Raw genomic sequence first — 24,668 nt, 5'->3', positions numbered from 1 at the left:
TATTCACCGAGGCTTCTGGGAAATTAAACCATTAGGTATACCTACCTGAGTTATAGTCAGTGCCCCAATCCCTTAGTTGTTCAATGAACAAGGTTCCACTCTTTTGTCCATGCATTCATTCCTGGGTTGGGGGTGACTAAGCTTAAAAGAGCAGTTGTAAATATTTCTGCAGAGCTTCATTGCGTTTTGGCCTCAAAGTGTGAGAAAACTCAGCCAAAAGGTTTGGTGAGTATTCTCAAAGGGGGGAGTTGTTGGAAAAATCATAGTGCTAATGAAGCCTTTCCGTATTAGGCCTGAGTAAACCAAAGTTATGTTATGCTTGTCCAAACTGTGTTGGAAAGCTTACAGAACTCATTAGACTGAAGGCCGTGTATCTACCTAAGTCAGCTATTTCGCTTATCAGTTTTGTTTGGCTCCCCAAGTATATGTTGGCTCCCCAAGTGTATGCAGCTGCGTTCACATGTATGCATCCAAAGTATCTAGTACAAAGGGTCAACGGATGTATCTTGTGTCCCCTTCAGAATGACAAATGTATCCTCAACAGCTGTATGTCTCTTGTAGCCCCCACAAAATGATATATGTATCCTGCGTACCCAATTATCCACAGGGTTTATAGGTCAACCAAATGACGTAGACAAACGTAGGCTAAGTTGTTTGTTACCGGCTATAAAGGTAGGCCGTTTGGCCATGAAAGGTGTGTCTCTTTCTCTGGCACTAGCCGAGAGGAACACCCGCTCAGCTGACCGATCAATAAAGGGTGTGGTACTCGTCTTCCTGTCTCCGTGCCTCCTTGGTGTAATTAGGTAAGCTCCAGGGGGAAACGAGCCCTTTTGGCTAACAGCAGGACACCCCAGGATCTGTGAATACATTTAAAGTCTGGGATTTTCAAAAGCACCTAAGGCAGTTAGGCGCTCACTTGCCACTGAATGTCAATGAAACTTGGGTCCCTTCAAACCTGGAAAATCCAAGCTCAGATCACAGCACCTAGCACAATGTTGAGAAGTTGAGTACACCAGGTCCGGGCCTGCTAGGGACTCCATCACACCAGGGAAGCCTTCGGCATGGGCATATCTAACACATTTCTGACATGTAACCTTAGGGGAAACATATACAATAATACGCATGAATAATTTTGTGCTTATAATGAAAACTGTATCTGTAGGCACCTGGGCAGGAGCAGGGCATTATAGCTATTTGTATCTGTTTTGCTTTTTCTTCTTTCCGTAGGGAGATTGCAGGCAGAAATGGGTAAGTTAGCTTTTTCCTCATTTTCCCTTCTGTAAATAGTCATCTCACATTAAGGATTTTAACTCTGTTCTCCAGCGCAGTCCCCCTCCCTCCCCAAGGTTCACTATGCACTAAGGTCACCAAAAGGCAATGGAAGAAACATGAAAGGGAACAGAAATAAAGTTTCCAACAGAAACTCTGATGCTGTTTTATTGTTCGCTGTAGCATCCAAGTGATTAGAGGCCGAGGCCCCAATTCAGCATAGCACCTAAGCAAGTGTTTAACTTTAGTCTTGAAACACATGCTTAAGTGTGTTTAAGCTTACTAAACTGCTCAAGACAGTTAAGACCAAAGCAGACTGTGAAGAACTTCCAAAAGATCTCACAAAACTAAGTGATTGGGCAACAAAGTGGCAAATGAAATTTAATGTGGATAAATGTAAAGTAATGCACATTGGAAAAAATAACCCCAACCTATACATACAATATGATGGGGGCTAATTTAGCTACAAGGAGTCAGGAAAAAGATCTTGGAGTCATCGTGGACAGTTCTCTGAGGATGTCCACGCAGTGTGCGGAGGTGGTCAAAAAAGCAAACAGGATGTTAGGAATCATTAAAAAGGGGATAGAGAATAAGACTGAGAATATATTATTGCCCTTATATAAATCCATGGTACGCCCACATCTCGAATACTGTGTACAAATGTGGTCACCTCATCTCAAAAAAGATATTCTAGTGCTAGAAAAGGTTCAGAAAAGGGCAACTAAAATGATTAGGGGTTTGGCAAGGGTCCCATATGAGGAAAGATTAAAGAGGCTAGGACTCTTCAGCTTGGAAAAGAGGAGACTAAGGGGGGATATGATAGAGGTATATAAAATCATGAGTGGTGTGGAGAAAGTGGATAAGGAAAAGTTATTTACTTATTCCTATAATACAAGAACTAGGGGTCACCAAATGAAATTAATAGGCAGCAGGTTTAAAACAAATAAAATGAAGTTCTTCTTCACGCAGCGCACAGTCAACTTGTGGAACTCCTTACCTGAGGAGGTTGTGAAGGCTAGGACTATAACAGGGTTTAAGAGAGAACTGGATAAATTCATAGAGGTTAAGTCCATTAATGGCTATTAGCCAGGATGGGTAAGGAATGGTGTCCCTAGCCTCTGTTCGTCAGAGGATGGAGATGGATGGCAGGAGAGAGATCACTTGATCATTTCCTGTTAGGTTCACTCCCTCTGGGACACCTGGCATTGGCCACTGTCGGTAGACAGGATACTGGGCTAGATGGACCTTTGGTCTGACCCAGTACGGCCGTTCTTATGTTCTTATGTAAGTGCTTTCCTGAATTGGGCCATAACGTAATTGAGTTGTGGCATACAAGGGACAGTCTAAACCTATTAGATTGGCATTATCAAAAGCACCTGGGACTGGCCTAAATTTGCTCTTACTGAAGTCAGTGGTGAAACTCCCACTAACTTCAGTGGGAACAGAGCTAGGAAAATACTGTCATCAATCTTTATAGTAAAAGCAACAGCACTGATAAAGACCCAGAGAATTGTAGAAATGCAGAACTGGAAGGGACCTCAAGAGGTCTTCTAGTCCTGCCACTTCCCCCCATCCTGCCTTGGTACATGTGGGTGAAGCATACCTAGACCGTCCCTGACAGTGTTTGTCTGACCTGTTCTTAAAAACCTCCAGTGATGGAGATTTCACACCCTCCCTAGCTAGAAAAGCAAATAAATATTGAAGGCTCAAGTCATATCAACAAACTATTCGCATTTTAGGATTTGATCCTGCTGTCTTTGCACTCTCGATTACCAGTGAAGCCAACAGGAGATTAGGGTCTGTGAAGCAGGATTGGCCTGAATCCTACAAATAATTCAGAGCTGCCAACCTTTGAAAGGATTGATCTGTATGTGTAGTGAATCCATAAGGGTAATGCAACACGAAAGAAAATGTTAGTACTGATGATCTTGATACTGGGAATTAATTTAAAAATGAAAAAAAAATCCTTGAAATTTTTATTCACTTAAAGTTCTTAAATAATTTAAATGAAAATATTAAATGAATGATATAATTTGTATTTGTTTTTGTTTTATTTTAGGGAAACACCTTGACAATATCAGTAAGTTCTATTTTTCTTCTAATGAAACATCTAAGTTTTAGGCAGTAAAGAAAAATCCCATGTCATAACAATTGAACCCAGATATTGCAAAGACTTAAGCCAATATGTAACTTTACGCAATTCAGTGGGACTACTACACATGAATAAGTGTTTGCAGGATCAGGCCTAAATCTGGATGCACTCAGATAAAATATTACAAGCATCTAATTATTTATGTGGATTTCTTTCTCTCTCTTTTTAGGTGAACTCCATGAAGAAATTAGTAAGTTATATTTCCCCCAGTCGAAACTTTTTTTGGAGTGTGAAAGTAGAATGAATTATATTACAAAAATAGATAGGATTAAAGAAATGCTGTCTGTACCTTTAAGGAAAATCGCTGGAATGCTGGAGTCCAGGTGTCAGGAAAACAGACATTAACATAGAACAATTGCACCGTTTAAGGGCAATTGGTGAAGCATTAGCCTTAGATCGATAGGAGTTAGTAAGGAAGTAGGATATGCATGCTATGCCCCAGGTGAATTTTGCTGTTTTTCTCCTTTGTCCCTTTGTTTGATTCCCGCTCTTTTATCTGTATAAATAAGACTGTTTGGGTCTTGCATGGCCACTCACATTATCTGAATGTTATTGGCGGAGCGCTGCGCTAATAAAAACAGAGTGGTCTGACAAATTGTGAGTCTTGATTCTAACTTTGACAATTTGGAGGTTCCACCGAGATGGCAACCGTCTTCACTGGGGCTGTGTGATCCCTGACCGTTTTGTGGGACGACCGTGGCAGCCGGCACCTGGGCATTTGGCCCAAGCGGTCCTCCTTCTGAACGGAAGGGTGCACAACCACAGTGAAGTCTACGCCATCGAACCTGTTGGTTCCCACTCTGTTCTGGTAGGGATCCCAGGACCTGGCATCAGGAATCTGGTCAGGTAATTATATCTGTGTTTTGTCCGGACTGAGGACTGTCCTGTCTCTGTGTCTATCCGTCCTCTCTGTGGAGTGTTTGAGTCTGGGTGCCGTCTCCGTCCGGGGATTGGCCGACCAAGGGGTTCCTGTCCCCGCGGTCTGAGTGAGTGAAATCTGCACAATCGCAGCCGCACCGCACCTTGGGTAAAGCCCCTGGTGTGAAAGCAAGGGCGATTGAGGCAGTAGCCTGTGGGCTCCTTTTGTGTGTGGCACCGGGCATCGCTCTGACGAACCCGAATTTCCTTCTTGTGTGATTGGTGTGTAAAGTCCTCCTGTATGGGTAACCAGACGTCTAAGTCGGGACAGTTCCCTAAAGGAACCCCGGCTCATTTTATGCATTTTAGGAAGGGTCCGGACTCCTGTAAATTTCTGGAAAAATGGTCTAGGCTAACTCAGGGAGATCCCAAAACTCAGTGGCCACTGTTAGGATCTTGGGACAAGGACCGAGTAGACGTCTTAAAAGACAAACTCGGCCAATCTAAAACTAAATTGGCAAAAGGAGAGATTGACTGTTTCATGCAATGGTGGGAAGAGGCAAATCGTAGATGGACAGAATCGAAACTCGCCTCTCTCAAAGATTCAAATGATAAGTTAAAAGCTTTATTGGAAACCTCCTCTCCCACCACTAGACCGAGCGCTCCCCTTTATCCTGTTCTCCGAGCAGACCCCCCTTCATACTTCTGTCTCCGGGTGGGAAAAGACGAAGAAAACCCCTTGCTAGATTCCGGGGACGATGATGAGGAAGACGCATTAATTGGCCTGGCAGCCTTGCGTCGGATCAATAGACAGCCACCCACGGCCCCAGCTCAGGAACAACCGTCACCAGATTTCTCAGCTCATGAACAATTCCCAGAGATCTCCAGTTCAGACCTGTCTGGATCATCCAGTACGGCTGAGGCCTATTCCTCTGAACCCACTCTGCCCTGTAAAAGCTCGCGCTTGGGCCTTAAAAATGTCCAGGCTCCCCTCCGAATCCTGCATACTGGGGGCCGAGAAGGGGGTCCCACTTGGAGCTATAAACCCTGGACTCGCACAGAGCTCCTTTCAATTGTAAAAGGCTTTCCAAAGCTCCGGGAAAATCCTACCAAATTTGCAGAGGAATTTTTGTTAGTATGTGACACCTATGAACCCTCTGAGGCAGACCTCCTGCAGCTGTGCAAGCTACTTGTAGCAGCCCCAAGTGAGCATGAAAAATGACTCACAGCAGCAAATTGGCTCACTGCTTACCGCCACTCTACTTTACCAGACACTGGTCCTAATGCTCAATACCGGAAAAAGTGTAAAGAGCGAGCTAAAAATCTATTTGAAGCCATCCCTCAGGTATGGACTCCTAAAACCAACTGGATGGTCATAAAGGGCTGTAAGCAACGACAGGGAGAACCCGGGCGACTATCGCACTCGGCTAACTGACATTTTTCTGCAACATTCTGGTATACAACAGCCAGACAGAAATGGACAGGGCGCCCTGGCTAGTGCGTTTGTTAATGGCCTCCTACCTGCTATTGGCAATATGCTAAAACGAATAAGTGTTGGGTGGGAGACTGAAACCATGGACAAATTGCAAACAGTGGCAGAGCATTGCCAACGTACTTTAAAGGGAAAGGAGGAACAATCAGCTCAACAGTTAATGGCCCTGCAAATACAGCATTATTCAGGGCAGGGCAAACAGTTCCGGGAAGGGAAAATACCAGGGACGGGGCGTGGTCGAGGAGGGCAAAGGAACTGGTTGTTCGGGTTATGGGGATGTTTGTAATTACTGTAAACAGCCCGGACATTGGAAGAACGAATGTCCCAGCCGGCCTGGTAATTCTGTAAATAACCAGCTAGACCCCCTGCCAGCACAGCCAGTCAGTCCCCAGCCTTACTTTGTCTCACAGCAATGATGGGATGCCGGGAACCTCAGGAAATTTTAACTCCTTTACTACCACTCACTCCTACGGGTGAGTGTGTGTTAACTATCAATGATCTTTCTCTCCCTTTCCTTGTTGATACGGAGCTTCACTCTCTGCAGTTCGTACTACTGATCTGCCTGCGGTTCCCGCTCCGGAAAAACTGTGTCCGCTGTGGGCATTACAGAGTCCCAACCTCTTATCCCCTTTCAAAACTTCTACCAGTCCAGGTTGGTCCCCTTTCTGCGGATCATGCCTTCCTTCTCTCTGATTCCACTCCGGTAAACCTTTTGGGTCGGGATCTGTTATGTAAGCTTGGCTGCACCATATACTGTTCCCGGATGGGGTCTATTTACAAATTCCCCAGTCCTCTCTGAGTGATTCTGTAGCCTCCTGCTGTCTGAAACTTCCCTTTCCACTCCAGTCCCTTGTTGCCCACTGGTCCCATCCCTTGAACACCTAATTTCGCAGGTCCCATCCTCTCTGTGGCCAACCCATCCCTCTGAGGTGGGCCGCAAACACTGACCCCGTCTGCATTACTGTGGACTCCTCCAAACCCCTGCCTCGCCTTTCTCAATACCCTTTAAACCCTGAGGCAGAGGCTGGCATTGCTCCAGTCATAACTGCCCTGCGGGAGCAAGGCATTATTGTTCCCTGCTCCAGTCCCTGTAACACCCCTATCCTCCCAGTTCGAAAAGCTGATGGCAAATCATGGCGATTTGTTCAGGACCTCCGAGCCATTAATCGTATTGTCATACCCGCCTTTCCTGTTGTCCCAAACCCAGCAACGATTCTGGCTTCTATCCCACCAGCTGCAACTCATTTTACTGTTGTTGATTTGTGCTCTGCTTTCTTTTCTGTTCCGGTTCACCCTGACTCCCAGTACCTCTTTGCCTTTTCTTACAAGGGACAGCAATATACATGGACCACGCTTCCCCAGGGGTATACGGAAAGCCCATCTTACTTTTCCCAGGCATTAGCCGAGACCTAGCTGACCTTGTTTTCCCATCCGGGTTCACTCTAGTCCAATATGTGGATGATCTACTCCTCTGTTCCCCCTCGTTATCTGCCTCAAAAACTGATTCTTTAGTGCTCCTTACTGCCTTAGCAAACAAAGGACACAAGGCTTCTTGCTCTAAACTACAGCTCTGTCAAGCCTCTGTCACATACCTTGGTTTTCTTCTCTCCCAGGGTTCCCGTATGCTCTCTCCCACCCGTGTCCAGGCTAACCTTAGCTTTCCCTGACCCTGCTCCCCACGCCAGGTCCGAAATTTTTTGGGCATGGTTGGATTTTGCAGGCAATGGATTCCCCAATATGCCTCCCTTGCAAAACCTCTCCAGGAACTCACTCGACTCTCTGTGCCTAATCCCAGGCCATGGCCCCCTGAAGCAGACTCTGCCTTTGTTTCCCTCAAACAAGGTTTAGCTTCTGCCCCCGCTTTAGGGCTGCCAGACTATTCTAAGCCTTTTACCCTTTTCTGCCATGAACAATCTGGATGTGCACTTGGAGTTCTTACTCAGGTGCACGGAGAAAAGAACCGCCCAGTAGCTTATTTCTCTGCCACTTTGGACCCTGTGGCCCAAGGCCTACCCCCCTGCCTGCGTGCTGTGGCTGCCGCAGCGCGCCTAGTCAAAATGTCTGAATCCCTCGTCCTTCGCTCTCCCCTTACTCTCATGGTCCCTCACTCTGTGGAAACTCTGCTGTTACAGCATAACACAAGCCACCTCTCCTCCGCTCGCCTTACCAGGTACGAACTTCTACTGCTGTCGGCTTCGTATATCACGTTGTTCTCAGTTAAATCCTGCCACTCTCCTTCCCTTGTCTAATGATGGTGATCCCCATGACTGTCTTGCAACTGTGTCTGCTGTCACTGTCCCGCGCCCTGACCTTTCCGATGTCCCTCTCCCTAACTCTGACCTTGTTTTGTTTACTGATGGTTCCTGTTTTCGAGACAGCCAAGGTCGTCTCCTTGCAGGATACGCTGTTGTGTCACTCTCTGAAACCCTTGAAGCTGCGCCTTTACCTTCTGTAACCTCAGCACAAGTTGCTGAATTAGTCGCCCTCACCCGTGCCTGCTTTTTGGCGGAGGGACGCTCCGCCACCATTTACACTGACTCCCGCTATGCTTTTGGGGTTGTACATGACTTTGGCACCCTGTGGCAAGCTCGGGGTTTCCTTACCTCCGCCGGTACCCCCATTAAAAATGGCCCCTACATTGCTGCTCTCCTGTATGCAGTTTTACTTCCCTCTGCCCTAGCTATTGTTAAGTGCCCTGGCCACTCGACGGCAGATACTGATGTTGCTAAGGGTAACGCATTTGCTGATGCCTCTGCTAAACATGCTGCTGCCATAGAACCTTCCCCAGATGCATTTCTAGGTTCCCTTTCTGTTTCTATAGCACCGCCGTCCCTCACTGACCTCACCCTACTCCAGGATTCTGCCCCAGAAGCCGAAAAAGACTCCTGGGTTGCCCAGGGTTGCTCTCTGCATCCTGATTCCCTTTGGCGTTCGCCTACTGGTGCCTTTGTGGCTCCCTTTTCACTCTACCCGTCTCTGGCCGCCCTGCTTCACGGTGTTTCGCATGTCGGAAAGGAGGGGATGGTCTCTGCTGTAACTAAGGTGGGATGGTGGGCCCCCCATTTCAGCTCTTTTGCAGCCCGCCACTGTGCCGCCTGTACCACTTGTCAAAGCCACAATATTGGTAAACCTGTAAAAGTGGCTCAGGGATTCCGGGGCCTGCCCCAAGCACCCTTCTTGCATTGGCAACTTGATTTTGTACAAATGCCCAAGTGCCAACGATATGAATTCATTTTGGTTATGGTATGCTTATTTTCTGGTTGGATTGAAGCCTTTCCTTGTCACAAGGCTGATTCACTGTCTGTTGCTAAATGTTTGTTAAATCATATTATGCCTGCCAAGGGAATTCCTGCCACTCTGTCCAGTGACCGGGGTACACATTTTACTGGACAAATTGTTCAACACTTGGATCGTATATTACATATTACACACCTGCTGCACTGTCCCTACCACCCACAAAGTGCAGGTGCTGTGGAAAGGTGAAATGGTGTACTTAAGAATAAGCTTGCTAAGATTTGTGACTCCACAGGGTTAAGCTGGCCAGCAGCTTTACCACTAGCCCTTATGGAAATGCGATCCACTCCATCCCAAAGACATAAACTGAGTCCCTTTGAAATTGTTATGGGACGCCCTATGCGAGCTGTGGCTACCATTACTCCAGTCCCAGACTTGAACTTGACTCACAGTACGCTCCTTCAATACTGCAAGGGATTAATGCAAGCTGTAAGTCACTTCCATTCACAGGTTCGAGCCGCCTGGCCGACGGAACCCACCTCCGACGCTTGCCACAACCTCGAGCCAGGTGACTGGGTCTACGTATGGCACCATCATCGAAAACACGCCTTGGAACCCCGGTGGAAGGGTCCTCATCAGGTACTGCTTACTACCCAGACGGCTGTTAAACTATCTGGCATCGCAGCGTGGATACATGCTTCGCAGTGTAAGAAGACACCCTCCCCGGCGAACCAATCATCACCTCAGGACTGCGCAGAGTCAATTTTGACTCCAGAAGAAGACGCAGAGGAACAGCCTGCAATACCTTACAATCTACGCTCTCGTAAGGGTTGCCAGAAGCAGACGACAACCGAAAGCAAGGCCCACCAAAAGAAGCAGTAGTGAGCCTAGCGCCTGCTGCCTGGTGGATGTAAAACCGTGACTGCGGTTCCCTCAGTTGAGGTTGTCAGAACCAGAAGGGCCTTGCCTCCAACATGCACCTCTGGTGGCGCCTGTTCCTCGGCTGCTGGTGTCTTAAGGTCTGGGGAGCCCACAATGACAATTATTTTATCCAGCAGCAAGTGTGGATAGCTCAGACCCTTAATATTTCTAAATGCTGGGTCTGCAGCCACATCCCAGCCCATTCTCAAGCTGGTATTCCTGTCCTGGCTATCCCACTCAATTCCCCAGATCTCACTGGAGGACCTCGTCCGTTTAACAAAACATGGAACAGCAATGACACTTGGGAAGCAGTGGGAATAAAGTATCTAACTGGATAAGTGTGGTGGAGGGAAAGGGTCACTGGTGTTGGGTGTGTAATGGGACAGGGCTGGATCTGGGAAAAAGCCGTTGCCTTCAGCATATCGTGGCCAATGGTGTATGGGATTATTCAAACAAAACTAAAGAGTGGCGGGCCGGGTATGGGGATATGAATTTTTTCTCAACCTGGGATCAAACAGAAAAATCAATCTCATGTTTCCCTTACAGTAATCTTAGTAAAAATAATACAATCTTTCAATGCCATACAAACACTACCATTCCTCGTAAGGAGGATTACCCTGTTCCCTTTGGAGGATATTACTCCTCATTTACAGACACCTATGTAATAAATGGATGCAATCGACCCTTCCCGGCCTTAATAGGCCATCATTGGGTTTGTGGAACCAAAGCTTATACTGCATTACCAGCTAACTGGTCAGGTATCTGTTATCCCGCCCAACTCTTCCCACAATTCCGAGTGCTAGGTTCCTTCCCACGAGAACGCCTCCGTAATTTCAGGCGAAAAAGAAGGGACTTACCAGATGCCCAATGGTATATAAATAACATAAGCCCCTTAACCTGGGAAGATGCCATTGGCGGTTCCCTTATCCCACTTGGGGGAGTAATACACCATGCAAAAAGGCTCCTGAGGTTACAAGCAGTAGTTGAAATAATGGCAAATGAAACCGGAGAGAGTTTAAAAACTCTGGCCAAAGAAACAGAGGCGATCCGACAGGTGGCCCTTCAAAACCGTCAGGCATTGGACATAGTGCTGGCGGCCAAAGGAGGGACTTGTGCACTCATTGGAAAAGAATGTTGTGTGTATATATACCTGACAATACCAATGAGGTAATAGATTGTGCTAGCCACTTAGAACAAATCGCATATCTTCCCCATGAAGAGCCGAGTTCTTTATGGAAGTGGCTAAGCAACCTGTTCAATTTCTCTGGCCTAGGAAACTGGTTGTTTCAGGGAGCCCTGACTATCCTGTTTGGAATCCTAGTGATTTTTGTATGTTTTCAGTTAATCTCCTGTTGTATCCAAAATTGTGTAAAATATGCCACCCAGGTGACTGCCCCAAAACAGAGTGCTAATATGATGATTTTAAATATTGCTAATGAACAAAAAGATAAAGAACGGTTAATATGTGGAACCCAGTCCATCGTTGGTCATGGCGAAGCGTGACCAAAAGGAGGGATTGTGAAAGTAGAATGAATTATATTACAAAAATAGATAGGATTAAAGAAATTAAGGAAAATTGCTGGAATGCTGGAGTCCAGGTGTCAGGAAAACAGACATTAACATAGAACAATTGCACCGTTTAAGGGCAATTGGTGAAGCATTAGCCTTAGATCGATAGGAGTTAGTAAGGAAGTAGGATATGCATGCTATGCCCCAGGTGAATTTTGCTGTTTTCTCCTTTGTCCCTTTGTTTGATTCCCGCTCTTTTATCTGTATAAATAAGACTGTTTGGGTCTTGCATGGCCACTCACATTATCTGAATGTTATTGGCGGAGCGCTGCGCTAATAAAAACAGAGTGGTCTGACAAATTGTGAGTCTTGATTCTAACTTTGACAGGAGGGTGTTACTTTCCATTATAACATCATTTTATTTTTCTACCCTCAAAACTCCTGCAGCTTTAGATTAGACATACAGTGAATGATTTGATGTAAAGAAGCTGTCATGAATAGTTAGTAAAGGGTTAAAGCATAGTACCTGGTGGGCACCTGACCTGAGGACCAATCAGGGAAGAGAATTTGAAACTCCTAGGAGGAACTTTTTCTCTCTGTTTGGGGGGGTCTTTGTCTTTGGCCGTTTGGAGTTCAAGAGACCAGACGAGTTAATCAAGTCCCTACAAGTTCCACCTTTCTGAACTAATTTCTTCTAGTCAAGATAGTGAGTATTAGAAATGTCCTGGTCTGCACCCTCACTTGAAACTGGGCGGTTTCAAAGTGAGGACCAGCATGTCTTCCCCCCACCCCAAAATCCTAGGGTAGGTCTCCCCTTCGGCTGCCCCCACCCGGTCACTGCCGTGGGCCGGGACATCCCTGTGTCCCCCCGTGGGAACACAGATCACTTCCCAGAGGAGGAACCTCCCCCCCCTTCCCTCTCTCCCGCCTGCTCTGGAGACAGAGGTGCCTGGATTCAAACGCCTTGAATCTCTACACACAGGAAGCAGCCCACTTCCCCTCCTTCCTGAATTTCCCCAAGGGAAGGAATTAACCAAGTCCAAAGAAAAGAAAAGAATTTATTAAGAGAACAAAAGAAAATACAGAATCTCTATGAATCCAGGCTGGGCACTCATAGGGTATAACCTTGCTAAGTTCTGGAGAGAATCCTCTCTCTGTCTCAGTACAACCAGTACAAGCAGAATTAAGGATAATCAATAACAAACACACAGAATTGCAAACATAGGATTATTAGATAAGGACACCAAGTATCTTTCTAATACTCACTATCTTGACTAGAAGAAATTAGTTCAGAAAGATGGAACTTGTAGGGACTTGATTAACTCGTCTGGTCCTTCCCAGGATGCTTCCATCTTATGGGCCTGTTGCGCCTTCAAGACCATGACCTGGTCTCCAACCTTGAAGGAACGCTCTCTGGTGTGTCTATCATACCAGACCTTTTGCTCCGTTTGAGCATCCTTTAAGCACTCTCGAGCAAGGGCCCAAGAGTCTCGGAGGGTGTTTTGAAGGTTGCTTACAAAGTCCAGGATGTTAGTTCCTGGAGGAGGCGTAAACCCCTCCCATTGCTGTTTCACCAGCTGTAATGGCCCCTTAACCTCATGGCCATACACCAGCTCGAATGGTGAGAAACCTAAACTGGGATGTGGAACAGCCCTGTAGGCAAACAGCAACTGCTGTAACACTAGATCCCAATTATTGGAATGTTCATGTACGAATTTACGGATCATGGGCCCCAAAGTTCCATTGAACCTTTCCACTAGGCCATTAGTTTGGTGATGGTACGGGGTGGCAACCAAGTGATGCACCCCATGAGTTTCCCACAGGTCTTTCATGGTCCCTGATAGGAAATTTGTTCCCGAATCTGTAAGAATTTCAGAGGGCCAACCCACCCTGGTAAAAATGTCAGTCAAGGCCTGGCACACAGTGTTAGCCCTGGTGTTGCCTAGAGCTGCTGCTTCCGGCCATCTGGTAGCAAAGTCCACAAAAGTCAGTATGTACTGCTTTCCTCTGGGGGTCTTCTTTGGGAAAGGACCCATAATATCCACAGCTACTCGCTGAAATGGGACCTCCATTATGGGAAGTGGTTGAAGAGGGGCCTTGACCTGGTCTTGGGGTTTTCCTACCGTTTGGCATACCTTACAAGACCGGACGTAAGTGGCTACCGCCTTGCCCATCCTCCCAGTCAAAGGACCTTCCCAACCTGTCTTTGCTTCGCTTCACCCCAGAATGGCCACTAGGGTGATCATGGGCTAAGCTTAAGAGCTTTTCCGGTACTTGGTCGGAACTAGCAACCGTTTTTGAGGATGCCAGCCCTCCTGGTGTCCACCAGAAAGAAATTCCTTGTATAACAGTCCTTGCTCCACAACGAACCGGGATCGGTTAGTAGAGCTGAGAGGCGGTGGGTTGCTGCGTGCCGCCGCCCATGCTTTCTTGAGGCTGTCATCGGCTTCCTGCTCTGTTTGGAACTGTTCCCTTGAGGCGGGAGACACCAGTTCCTCTGGGAGCGATGTAGGTGATGAGGTTGTTTCCGTTGACTGTGAACCGCTCTCCGCTGGTGCACAAGGCGTCATTTCAGGCTCCGGCTGAGCCTCTTGGGTAGGGTTGTCTGCTGGTTTTTCCAGTTCAGGCTCGTTGTCGCCCTCTGGCGGTGGAGTTGTAATAGCTGGCGCCGGTGCTGGCGCTGGGTGCTCTTCCAGTTCCGGTTCTGGGACTGGATGTACTATGGCTGCTGTCGGTGTTGGCCTGGGATCCGGTTCCATCACCTCTGTCTGGGTCTCTGGTAACACAGACGGGGTCCTGGTGGATGGCTCAGGAACAGGGATGGGTGCAGCAGCTCGTCTGGCTTGGCTGCATGTAACCACTCCCTCTGTTTCTGGCGGCTCAACGTGATGGGCCAAGTGGTTGCCCAGGATCATGGGGACAGAATAATTGTCATAGACAGCAAAAGTCCACGTCCCTGACCAGCCCTTGTACTGGACAGGTAAACGCACTGTAGGCAATGTTACAGGTTTTGACACGAAGGGCGGACTGTCACTGTGGTTTTCTGGTTGATGAATTTGGGGTCCACGAAGGTTCGGTGGATAGCTGACACATGTGCTGCACTGTCTCTCCATGCGATAACTTCCTTTCCATCCACTCTCAAAGTTTCCCTAAAGCATACGGGTATTTGAGAGATATCTAATTCAGGGTTCCTTGGTGTGCAGGTGCAAGGAGTTGGACCCAGTTCAGGTTCTTTGGGCATTTGGCTTTGATGTGCCCCAGTTCATTGCATCCAAAACATCGCCCACTTGATGGGTCACGGGGTTGTGTTGGTTTACTGGAAACTGGTGAGGTAGAAGAAGAGGTAGGGTGTGACTGTGCTTGATTGGTGTGGGCTTGATTGGCCCTCGATGGTAAGGTTTAGTCTCGGTGGGTACCTTGTGTGATTCGCTCCCTTTGGCAGTAACTTTCGTGTTGTCTACCGATGCCATCCATCTGGCTCCAATCTCTCCTGCCTCAGTGAGAGTTTTGGTTTACCATCTTGGATGTAGCGTCTAATGTTCTCAGGAACACCATCTAGGAACTGTTCCATCAATATCAGGAGGTGTAGGTCGTCTAGCTCCTTAACCATGGATCCTGATATCCAGGAGAAATAGTGTTTTTCCAGGTAAGCGGCGTGCTCTGGAAATGACATCTCTGGTTTCCATTTCTGGACTCTGAAACGCTGACGGGCGTGATCAGGGGTGATGCCCATTCTGAGTCTGGCCTTGGTTAGGAACAGTGGAAAGTCGTCCATCTGGCCTCTAGGCATTTCAGCTGCCACCAGGGATAATTGTCCGCTGAGCTGTGACCTCAGCTCCAGCATGTATTGATCTTCAGGAAGATGGTATCCAATACAGGCCCTCTCAAAGTTTTCTAAGAAGGCCTCAACATCATCCCCTGCCCTGTAGGCGGGAAATTTTCTCCGAGAAGGTTGATCAGTATGTTGAAGAGGGGTTGGCTCCTGCTGCTTAGTCTTTGCTAATTCCAGAGCCTGCTGGTGGGTCTCCCTCAGGATTTCCATTTGTCTCTTGTGCTCAGCCTCTTGTTTCTCCAGCTCCCTCTTGTGGTTAGCTTCTTCCCTGGCCCTTTCTGCAATAATTAGTTCCATCTGTCTTTGATGTTCTTTTTGTTTTTCTTCAGCCTGCAGCCTGGCCAGGTCGAGTTTGCTAATTGTTTCACCAGTACTCATGATTGTGTGCCTTCTGGTGCTAGCCACACCCCTATGCAGTCAGTGAACTGTCTCTGGTGTTTGACAGTCCCTAACCCTGGCTATGATAACTTGAGTAAAGAAAGAGAAATCAATCCTTTGTATAGCAACTTGTGGTTTGTGTAATGTTACTGTTTTGTACTGAGAAAGAGGGAAAGAGTAAAAAAAAATTCCTCTGTCTCCCTCTGCTCTGAGTTGCTGTACTCAGCAGCCCAGCTGAAAGGCTGCTGCTAACAATACCCCTGAGAAAAATCTGGTCTATTTCCTCAGGATCTGTTCTCCTGTCTCCTGATCCTTTCAAAAGACACAGGGAGAAAAAAAAACCTGGCTGGAGGGTTTCTGTCTCCCCCCCCGCCCAAACCTGTTTTTCCTGCAGGATGGGAATGTACTTTGGTGAGCACTTCCCCCCACCTCAGGAATCCTGAGTGGTATCTCCTCTCACAATGGACGAAAACACCGCTCCACAGGGGGGCTTTGTAACAGAAAGCCCTGGAAGAAACTGAAAATCTTCTAACCCTGAAACTGCTACAAACTGCCTTTTCCTCAAGCTGCCTGTCCAAGCAACAAGAAAGAAAAAGAGAATAGCTCCCTTCAGCGTAGCCCAGCTGAAAAAAAACTCCTTGTAACAATGGGTTCGAAACTCCGCTGCCACCATGTCCTGGTCTGCACCCTCACTTGAAACTGGGCGGTTTCAAAGTGAGGACCAGCATGTCTTCCCCCCACCCCAAAATCCTAGGGTAGGTCTCCCCTTCGGCTGCCACCACCCGGTCAATTCCGTGGGCAGGACACCCTGTTCCCCCTTGGGAACACAGATCAATTCACTGTGGAGGAACCTTCCCCCTCCCCCCTCTCTCCAGCCTGCTCTGGAGACAGAGGTGCCTGGATTCAAACGCCTTGAATCTCTACACACAGGGAAGCAGCCCACTTCCCCCTCCCCTTCCCCTGAATTTCCCCAAGGGAAGGAATTAACCAAGTCCAAAGAAAAGAAAAGAATTTATTAAGAGAACAAAAGAAAATACAGAATCTCTATGAATCCAAGCTGGGCACTCATAGGGTATAACCTTGCTAAGTTCTGGAGAGAATCCTCTCTCTGTCTCAGTACAACCAGTACAAGCAGAATTAAGGATAATCAATAACAAACACACAGAATTGCAAACATAGGATTATTAGATAAGGACACCAAGTATCTTTCTAATACTCACTATCTTGACTAGAAGAAATTAGTTCAGAAAGGTGGAACTTGTAGGGACTTGATTAACTCGTCTGGTCTCTTGAACTCCAAACGGCCAAAGACAAAGACCCCCCCAAACAGAGAGAAAAAGTTCCCTCCTAGGAGTTTCAAATTCTCTTCCCTGATTGGTCCTCAGGTCAGGTGCCCACCAGGTACTATGCTTTAACCCTTTACTAACTATTCATGACAGAAGCAATGTGAGAAAATGTTTAAGTGACTAGAAGTCAGGGGTACTGACTCAGAATGCTGACTGAGAGTTGCAGCAGCACCTGGGCAGAGAAGTCAGTAATGGCTCCCTGGCCAGTTCTACACAGACCCCAGTCTTACTGAAGAGTAGAGTAGAGGGGTGGAATTTTTCAACCAATTTTATTTTTAGGGGGGGGGAAGGAAATTCAGTGACATTAAAATGTTTTGAGAATTCATGTTGAATTTTCCAAATTGTTTGGGTGTAAAAAATCTGAAGAAATTGAAACGTTTTGTTTTCACATTTTCAAAATGAAACATTGAGTTTTTGATTCAAAGTGACTTTTTGTTTTGAAAATGCCTTTATTTTTTTAAGAAGATGCTTGAAATCAGAACAAGACATTTCATTTCAGGTCAGACAAAATATTTTGGTCAACCTGGAACTAATTTTTTACTGAGCTTTTTATTCACTGAGAGTAACTAAATAAAAAATCTTTGTGGTTCAAGCTGAAATGCACCACTCCCCGCCAATTATTTGGAATTGCTGAGATCTGAAAAACATGTTATTCACCCAGCTTTAGATTACAGCAGCCTATGGGCTATTCTAATCCCTACCACCTGGCTGCAGCTAATATAAATCTTGTCCACCAGCCAGAGGTTACCAGCAGGCAGTGCTTTCTAGCCACACCCACTCCTTATTTGTTGCATAGGGAATGGGGGGCTGTGGGGGATGGGTTTGAGGGCTGTGGCAGGGAATGGGGGGCTGTGCGGAATGCGTTTGAGAGCTGTGGCAGAGTATGGGGGATGTGGGGGATGGGTTGAGTGCTGGGAATGGGGGGCTTTGGGGATTGTGTTATAGGGCTGTGGCAGAGCTTGGGGGACTGGTGCGATGTGTTTGAGCGGTGTAGCAGGGAATGGAGGGCTGTGGGGGATGGGTTTGAGCACTGTTGAAGTAAATGGGGTGCTGTGGGGGTCGGGCTTGAGTGCTCTGGCAGGGAATGGGGGCCTATTGGGAATGCGTTTGAGAACTGTGGAACGGAATGGGGGGCTGTGGGGGATGGGTTTGATCGGTGTGGAAGGGAAGGGGGGGCTGTGGGGGTTGGGTTTGAGCGCTGTGGCAGGGAACATGGGGGCTGAGTTGGGGCTGTGGGGTTCGGGTTTGAGGGCTGTGGCAAGGAATGCGGGGCTGTGGGGGATAGGTTTGGCGCCGTGGCAGGAATGTTGGGCTGTGGGGATGGGTTTGAGGGCTGTGGCAGGGAATGGGGGCTGTGGGGATGGGTTTTAGCGCTGTGGCAGGAAATGAGGGCTGTGGGGATGGGTTTGAGAGCTGTGGCAGGAATGTGGGGCTGTGGGGATGGGTTTGAGGGCTGTGGCAGGGAATGGGGGCTGTGGGGATGGGTTTGAGGGCCGTGGCAGGAATGGGGGCTCTGGGGCTCTGGGGGAAGGCTTTGAGGGCTGTGGCAGGGAATGGGGGGCTGTGGGGGATGGGTTTGAGGGCCATAGCAGGGAATGGGGGGCTGTGGGGGATGGGTTTGAGGGCTGTGGCAGGGAATGGGGGGATGTGGGGGATGGGTTTGAGCGCTGTTGCAGTGAATGGAGGGCTGTGCGGAATGGGTTTGAGAGCTGTGGCAGAGTATGGGGGATGTGGGGGATGGGTCGCGCGCTGAGGCCGTGAACGAAGCCGCTGTGGTGGGGCGGTGGTGGATGCGGGTGCGGGCGGTGGCAGGGACGGGGGGGAGGTGGGGGATGGGTTGGAGCGCTGTTGCAGTGAAGGGGGGGCTAGGGGGGATGGGTTTGAGCGGTGTGGCAGGGAGCGAGGCGGCTGTGATGGGGCGGGGGGGGAGGGCTTTCCGCGCGGGTGCAGGGAATGGGGGGCTGTGCCGTATGGGTTTGAGCGCTGTGGGAGGGAATGGGGGGCTGTGGGGGATGGGTGTGGGGGCTGTGGAGGGGTCAGTGGCTGTGGTGGAGTACACTGGGTCAGCGCATTCAGCTGTTAACCCAAAGGATGGTGATTTGAGCCCACCCAGGGACAGTACTGACCCTATACTACCTCCTTGGACCCTCAAAGGAACCCTTTTGCCGCTTCAGAGCTGTCCCTGCTGGCCTCACTGTGTTTAGCTGGTGGCCCGAAGAGTGCACTGGCTGCGACACAAAAATCCATCTCCCAGCAGCCATGCCGGGGGCTCGGGCTTAATCCTCAAGGCCGAGCGCAAAACCCTTCAGCCGGGCATCTTTTGCTCCCTTTCCGCTTCTTAAGCAAGGTAGAAACAGAGGGGACATGCAGGCTCTAAGGGTATGTCTACGGTAGCGATCGGTTTATCAGGATCGATAGATCGCTTCCCATCTAGACGCGATCTATCGATCCCCGAACGCGCCCCCGTCAACTCCAGAACTCCACCAGGGCGAGCGGCGGTAGCGGAGACGACAGGGGGAGCCTCGGTCGTCGACTGGGGAGCCACGCAAGGACGGGAGGTAAGTCGAAATAAGAGACTTTGACTTCAGGCAAGCTATTCCCCTAGCTGAAGTTCTGTATCTTACATCGACCCCCCACCCAGTGTAGGCCAGGCCTAGGAGTGCCTCCCTCCCACTTCCCTCTTGGCTGCTGTGATAAATGTGGGTTGGGGGGTAGCTCCATTTTGTGGACACCCAGCCAGCCAGTTAGCTATATAGTCCCTCTTGGTGGCTGTTCTCTGTTTGGTTTACCTGTAAAGGGTTAAAAAAGCCTCCCTGCATACGTAAAAGAAAGGGAGTGGGCCTCTGATCAAAAGAGCCAATGGGAGGGCTTATTAAAAATGGAAATGAAAACCTACCAATCTGATTTGGGAGCAATTTCCACCCCTTTTGCGTCTGTGCAGGTGAGGTAATGAATTGGGCTCCCTGGTTTTTCTTTCGGACTGACCCACCTTCCCCCATCCCAAGATAATCATGGAAAAACAGTGTCTGGGGAGACAAAGGGCCTGATTCTGATCTCATGTTTGGTGTAAAACAGGAGTAACTCGATGGATGCCAATGTTGGGACATTAGTGTAAATGAGACCAGCATCTATATCTGTGGTTGCCTGGTAAATTTAATTCCCCATTCAGGGCAATTGCTTCCTCCTCCTATTCACGTAAGGGATTTGCTCCTTAAAATAGGACAAAAGGAAAGGGGAAAGAAATGGTGACTAACAGAATAAGAAGCTTAAGCCTGCAAAGCAGGAAGGTCACATGTAGCCTGGGACGATAATAGCCAAGGTCAGCGAAGAGCAGGGCGCTTGGTGCCAAGGTCACTCAGAGACAGAAAATGAGAGTGTGACGCACTGAGACTATTCTTACTGTCAGGGCCAGCTCCAGACCCCAGTGCGCATTTTCCCGGCAGGGCGGCAGGCAGCTCCGGCGGACCTTCTGCGGTCATGCCTGCGGGAGGTCCACCGGAGGCGCGGGACCAGCGGACCTCCCGCAGGCATGACTGCGGAGGGTGCGCTAGTCTCGCGGCTCCGGTGGACCTCCCGCAGGCATGACTGCGGAGGGTGCGCTAGTCTCGCGGCTCCGGTGGACCTCCCGCAGGCATGATGGCTTGCCCCCTGCTGCACCTCATCTATGAAAGCACTGCTCCTGCTCCTTCTCTTCCCTCAAGGGCCCCCCCCTCCCCATCTTCCCCACCCTGTCGCTCGCTGATCTCCTCACCTCCCTCCCCCCACCAGCTGACCACCGGACCCACCGCAGGCATGTCTGCAAGAGGTCCCCCAGTCGGGGACTGGCGACCAGTAGCACGCCCCTGCGCGCGCCGCCTGCTTGGGGCGGCCGCATGCCTAGAGCCGCCCCTGCTTACTGTGGTCTGTGAATGCTGCGTGGGGTGTTGGCCTGGGAGAAAGGTGTGCACTGGGAGATGGGAGACTGGCCTTGAGGGAAGATGCCTGAGCATGTAATGTGAGAACCCAGGAAGGGGTTAGAGGCCAGGTGACACCTCTGCCTGGGAAGCTGAACAAAGGCCTGGCGGTGGAGACACTGGGGAGTGAGGGGGTTTTCAGGAGCTGGCTGGGGAATGGAGGGAAGCACAGACAGGGGTCTGACCCCCCCAAGGCGGCAGTGGTGCTCCTGGGACCCCAAGATGGATCTAATTGGGGAGGATCCTGTTGTCTGTGCCTGCAAAAACCTGTCTTGGACTGTGTTCCTGTCGTCTAAATAAACCTGCTTTACCGGCTGGCTGAGAGTCATGGTGGGGGTGCAGGGCCTTGACTCCCCCACACTCTGTGACAGAGATTGACACTCATCTCTTGCTGTTCTGCTTACATATTACTCTCTCCTTTCAGTTTCCCCTTTTCTCCACCCCCCACCCTCCACCCTGTCTCATTAAGAAACAGCTCATCTGCATGGGTCAAGTTTCCTCTCATTCAGACTGCTGCAACTCCACTGAGTTAATACTGATCTTCAACAGTGTGAGTGTGGAAAATCATGCCCCAAATCTCCTGCTAGCAAGAAGAGGCAACCCCTCAGCTGGTGCCATAGCTCCATCAGATCTGCCCCCTAATAGCTTTTCTGGAGGAACGGGAAAGGCCGTTCAATATGGAATAGCAGATCCACAGTCATTTTTGTTAAGGTTAGCACTGCTGTCATGGCAGCCACCCAGGAGGGATGGAAAACAACAGAAGCTTCTGTCTCAGATGCTGCAGGCAGGACACAAGGCCAGCTAGCGCTTTCGGCCCCTGGATCCTGACTCATGCAATGGACTTGGGAGAACATCTCACTGGAGCTTTCTCATTCCCAGAGAGATGCTGCTCACGCTGCTTCAGCCTGTGGTGCCGAGTACAGCGTATAACAGAGCTGAGTCATTTTTATGGCCGGCCAGACTTGGAACAGACTAGAGAGAAAGAAAAAAAGATAAGCTAGTATAGAGAAGTGGGGTGAAATGATGTACCAAGACAGAGACAGCAGGAATCTAAAGCATCAGTGTGACAAAGTGGGGATTTTCCCTTGTTATGGTGTATGTGTGTCTTACCGTTGAGCCTATGTGAATTTTACTGTTTTGCATGAATACTGTGTGTGCCTCAGTTTCCCTGCATGCTGCACTAATACCTCGGTGGTGGGAATAGGGGTGTGTGACTTTGGTTGAGACCTCTGGGGCAGGTGGGGCTGCTCCAGCTGCCTGCACATATGCTATGACTGGTGCTCTTTGTAACCTGATACCCAGGATGGGGACTACACCCAAGTGACGCCCAGGTAACTTGCCTGGCAAGCAGGACAAAGCCAAGGAGGCAGAGCAATGGGGGGTGCCGGAGGTCGGGTTGTTGGAAGCTAGGCAGTCTGCTTGGGAGGTGTGGTAGAGGGTGTGTCCAGAGCTTCTGGATGGACTTGGCTGAAAGTCACTGATTTCTCTGCTAACAAGTTCTATTCGACCCGCTGCATTCCAGTCAACTAATAAACCTTCTGTTTTACTAGCTGGCTGAGAGTCACTGCTGACTGCCGAGTTGGGGTGCAGGGCCCCGTCCGGGTGGACTCGCTGCAGGAAGTGCACAGTGTGGAAGGGGATGCTCAGATCCAGGAAGATCATAGAATAATAGAATCATAGAATTAATCTGGCTGCTTCTCTCCATTAATTGTCTCTTGGTAGGTCATGATTTCCTCTAATGTTCTAGGTCTTCTAAAATACTTGCTGAATAATTACTATGAACCACTATTGGTCTCTAGCTCACTTGAGGGCACTTTATTCTGATCACTCAATGTATGAAATTCAAGATGTGAGAGAGAGGCTGAACACTGAGAGCAGTGTTTCCTCTAATTTGTTATGTCCATGTGCGGAATGAATTTTGTTTTGGGCACAAATATGGAGGTGAGGTGTGACACATCACCTGCATATTGCGCTCCTTACAAAATTCATTCTGCACATGGATGGTGTGTGGCAGGGGTGAGGCTGAAGAGTTTGGAGTGTGGGAGGGGCTTGGGGGTGAGGGTTGGGGTGCAGGGGTGAGGATCCGGCTGGGGTGCACACTCTGGAGTGGGGCTAGGGATGAGGTCTCAGCATTGGAGCAGAGGGTAGGGCGCAGTGGTGTGAGGGCTCCGGCGGGAGTGCAGGCTCTGGGGTGGGGCTGGGGATAAGGGAGTCAGGGCTGGAGCAGAGGTTGGGGTGCAGGGGTGAGGGCTCTGGGGTGGGGCTGGGAATGAGGAGATTGGGGAGCAGGTTGCCCCAGGAGAGAGGACTCCCCCCTCCAGCCCTCTCTCCCCACAGCACCTCAGGGCCAGGTGAGAGGGCACCTGTCTCCAAGCCGCAGCAGCGCCGGTGGGGCTGGGTTGGGACTGGGGGAGGGGACAGAATTTATTTTTCCAAAGTCAAAAGGAGGAAGGGACGGAGTTATGCTTCAGTTTTTATCTCATAAACTTAAGTCCTGTCTAACCCACAGGACACTATGAGAATAAGACACCATGTCATGTGGTGACATCACAAGAGCAGAGGATGTGAGAACTACAGCAACTGAGAGGGCAAGGGATTTAGAGTCAGATTGTTTCAAATGCTGCATTCGTCGGCTGACATTTAACAGCAACGCTTAGCTAACACCATGGAGAAAGGAATTCTCTGCTAAAGATTCAACTTGCCCCTTTGGCCAACTCCGCCCCTTCCCTGACCGGAGTGTGCTCAGAACAGCCTCCCCCCCCCACACACACAAGCCCAGAGCTGGGCACCCAGCACAAAGCCAGGGAGGGGGTTGCTTGGCTTGTTTTACTTTTTACTTTGCAGAAGGTTTTTTCAAAAGCATTTTCTGCTCCTGTTCCCCATGGTGAGGAAGCAGATGGTTGTGGGGAAGGGAACCTGAGAGTGGTGGAGCCGGGGCAGTGGGGGGGGGAGTTGGGGGAGGCTGAAGAGGGCAACGGGGGGCTGGAGGTGACTGGGGCGATCGGGGGAAGGGAACAGTTTGGAGGAGACTGAAGGGGGAGATGGGGAAACGGGACATTTGGGAGGGGCTAAAGCGGGCAATGGGGGAAGTTGGGGGAGGCTGATGGGGGCAGTTGGGGAGGCTGAAGAGGGTGATGGGGAAGTTGGGGAGGCTGAAGGGGGCGATGGGGGAAGTTGTGGGAGGCTAAAGGGGGCAATGGGTTGAAGGAGGCTGGGGCAGAGAGGCAGTTGGGGGGCTGCTCATCCCCACGGGAGAGGAGGAGGAAGAGGAGCTGCCCTTCTTTCTGAAGCTGTTTCCTGTTAGAACTTGCAACTTCACTGTTCCTGAGCAGGGTCCTGTGATGAAAAGGGAACTAGAGAGATTCGTGGTCCTGCTTTCAGCAGGGGGTTAGGCTGGATGATCTCCTGAGGTCTCTTCCAACCCTAATTGTCTATGATTCTTTGTTTCTGTGGAGGACAGGTCCATCAGTGGCTATGGGCCAGGGTGGGCAGGGATGGTGCCCCTAACCTCTGTCTGTCAGAAGCTGGGAATTGGGCGACAGGGGGTGGCTCACTGGATGTTCCTGTCTGTTCATTCCCTCTGGGGCACCTGGCACCGCCCGCTATCGGCCGAGAGGACACTGGGCTAGATGGAGCTTTGGTGTGACCCAGTCTGGCTGTTCTTCTCTTCCAATGCTCTTCTCACATGCTCAGTAACAGCTGCAAGCTGCTGCCCTCACGCACC

This window comes from Mauremys reevesii, linkage group 21, assembly GCF_016161935.1.
Source record: "Mauremys reevesii isolate NIE-2019 linkage group 21, ASM1616193v1, whole genome shotgun sequence".
In the NCBI taxonomy this organism is placed as follows: Eukaryota; Metazoa; Chordata; order Testudines; family Geoemydidae; genus Mauremys; species Mauremys reevesii.
This window is presented reverse-complemented; position numbering follows the sequence as displayed.